This window comes from Gymnoscopelus braueri, assembly GCF_963280865.1.
Source record: "Gymnoscopelus braueri genome assembly, contig: SCAFFOLD_76, whole genome shotgun sequence".
Classification (NCBI taxonomy): domain Eukaryota; kingdom Metazoa; phylum Chordata; class Actinopteri; order Myctophiformes; family Myctophidae; genus Gymnoscopelus; species Gymnoscopelus braueri.
Genome location: NW_027660851.1, coordinates 215,182 through 218,263, shown reverse-complemented (window position 1 = coordinate 218,263; position 3,082 = coordinate 215,182). Strand labels below are relative to the sequence as shown.

The following is a 3,082-nucleotide window of genomic DNA, read 5'->3' as shown; positions in this document are numbered from 1 at the left end:
TTAATTGCTGTTATATATTTTACAGTTGTTGGCATCCAGGGGTACATGTGTGAGGACCTTTCGGAGTTTTAACAGGTAATCTCCAGCACACACTCTCTTCTTCTTTTTTCTTTCTTTCTTCTTTTTGTTTAAGTTCAGCAAGAAATTATGTACTTTTACTTGATAATTTAAGTATACTGCTACTTGCATGTGTTTTGGGGCGAGCGTTTTGGTATGCCTTTGGTGCTTTGCCAAAAGCATTGATTTCATCAAATTAACCTTTTATAATCATGCTGTTTACAGGAGGCTGTGAGGCATCTACACAACTCGGAGAAGAATAACCACAAATACAATCCAAAAGAAGCGTAAGTAACTAAATTCAACTATATCACAATCATGCTTTAGTAAGAGGGGAGACCTTGCCCCACCGATTCGATTTATAGTGGGGGGAGGTAGGCCTGTGGATTGGGTTCCTGTCCTGGTGAAATGTTTTAACTGATAAAGAAAAAAATGATAAAAACTAACACGGTTCTTCTCTTCCAACAGGGTAAATTCTCCACATAATATTGATGTTGCGGCTCATCTTTTAGGAGAACTAAGCATTAGTTTCTGTAATGTTGATCCTGTTTTTATAAAAGGTAAGCGCACATGCATAATACACTCACAGTATTCACGTAAGCTATTTGCATCTTAATAGAGTGGGCTAGACCTGCAGAAGCCAGCAAACCTGTATTTCTTATGGTAGCCTACTTTTTGTATTCAAAAACCCCTGTGTTATAATTGAAAGCACACATTCATGGTTCTGGTGACTAATGCATGCTTGTATTTTCCTATTTTAGCATCCTGCCGGACTTATTTTGAGTCATTTCAAAAGAAAGAGCGGCTGAATAAACCAGAAAATGCACAGGAGAAAGCAAAGGTACAGAAGTCTATGAGGACACGACAGAGAAAATTACGGGTAAGTGAGGAGAGCAGTTTTGGTAGGCCTCACTCACACAGTTAAAACAATTTCTTAGTTTTGTGGTTTAATTGTAATTCTATTTTTTTTGTGTTTGTTTTTTTACAGTTGTTTGAGGGCAGGAGATCCGTGTTGCGGCCTGCTGAGGAAATTCTCTGGAACAGTACTGCAACCAAAGAGCTCATGTCTGATGAGGAAGATGGCTTCGAAGATGGTTTGCCAGTGTGGTTTATCAGACCTCCACCAGAAGTTCAGCGCTTTCAAAGCTGTGCAAGGAGCTCCAGGAAAGAAGACCCCCAGGACCTTGTTCCAGACCCCGCGTTCTCCAGAACACAATGCTTGTGGTTGACGAGTTCGAGGACCATAACGGGTCTTTTACACTCCTCCAGCTGTAAGGACACAGCAAGGACACCCAAGATATATTTTGGGAACTCCAGCGGTGTAGTGTCAGACATTTAATTGGATGCCTTGCTGCCTTTTTGTATATATTTTTGGGTGCATCAGCATCTTTTTATTAGATTTGATTTGATTTTTTTTTTACACAAGTATAAGTGACTTTTTTCCCCTCATGGCACTACTTGCTGACTATATACCAGTGTCAGTCTACTTTATGTGGATTATGCGGTCGACACACAATGACATTTTGCACCTTAATCCCATGTATAACGCACTTGACTGTTGTCTTTTATTGTTTTTTTCCCCTAAGCACCTTAACTAACATCCATAAGTATATCATGCACAGTATAAATTGCTGCTATCTTCACGCACACATCTTATCTCCGGTACTAGTGTAAATATGTAGACACGAATTTCACCCAATTGTAACCCAATTTAACCCAAGATTAGACTCAAATCTTTGCTTCTGGGGGTCCCTGGAACAAAATCCAGGGATTCTTTGAAACATTTGATTTTATCTGTGTGCTCCTGTTCAATTGTTTTGTATAAATAATGTTTTTATTTTTTTGGATCAATAAACATAATTACATGAGTTCTTGATGCTGTAGACGCCACGGCGAGGACGCGGATGTTAACAATGGGTGCGTGCGTGATGGTCGAGGGTCCCGACTATCGACTGGAACAATAATATTTATAACACGATCCGATCATAGCTCCACCCTTGCCATTCACAGTGGCACCGATGCCATGGTAACTGTTAGCTCTCCACCTGAACTCCACCCCTTCTACCAATAAGAGTGTTTAACCCTTGCATTGTGTTAGAAAACTGCATCCACTTGTGGTGTTAGCGGGTCAAATTTGACCCGTGATTTAAATCAGCCCAAAATACTCAAAAAAGTATTATTTTCATTACGGGGCCAGAGCTCAGCTCTGGACCTGTTTTAATATTGCCTGTATTCTGTTTCTGCCAATTTTCGCAGTTCTGGCTGAACCGTGCATACGCTTTTTACGAAACTTGGCCATATGGTAGATGGTCATGAAAAACTATCAAGAAATAATTCTCACAATCTTTCGTCAAAAGGTGGCGCTATAGCAAAATGCCAACTTTGAACAGGTACAACTCATGCCCTGTTTGACCTACAGCCATGAAACTTGGATACACATATGCGTCTCTTCATGCTGAACAACTTTCACCCTCTGACTTTTGACCTCTGACCTTTAGATCTCCCACCATTTTGAATTATTTGAAAAAAATCCTCCTGGGATTTTTTTGAGTAATCTGCACGAAACGTTTGAACTTTGGACCTATGCCGACAAACAAGCAGCAAAGATTTTCCATAAGTGAAAAAATGAAGCTTTAATGAGCCAATGAACATTGCAGTTTTATGACAATTATTCATCTGCCCCTAACACATACATGCAGACTCACATTTCTTTGAAACTTTGTGTTAATGTTGAGGGTCATTCCAAATATCACTGAAACCAATCTTACTCCAATTGGTCAAAGGGGGGCGCTATAGCATTTTTTTTTAAATGCGAACTTTAAACAGGCAAAAGTCATGCCTCGTTTGGCCGACAGCCATTAAACCTGCTTACACATGTGCCTTGACTCATGAGGAACACATGTATCACGTTGACCAGTAAGCTCCGCCCTTAGATTGTCCGCAATTTTAAGCAGTTTGAAAAACACTTAAACCCAGGATTTTTCAGCTATTTGCGTGAAACTGTATCATCTGTCTGATCTCTTTT

At 39.9% G+C, this 3,082-nt stretch overlaps 1 long non-coding RNA gene across 1 annotated transcript; it reads left to right on the top strand.

The window, feature by feature from the left end:
• Window positions 1-281: 281 nt before the first annotated feature.
• On the top strand, window positions 282-1,158 carry LOC308081136. The gene is made up of 4 exons (XR_013932802.1): window positions 282-344; window positions 526-617; window positions 819-937; window positions 1,046-1,158. It is a non-coding gene; the product is annotated as an uncharacterized lncRNA (long non-coding RNA).
• Window positions 1,159-3,082: the final 1,924 nt, after the last annotated feature.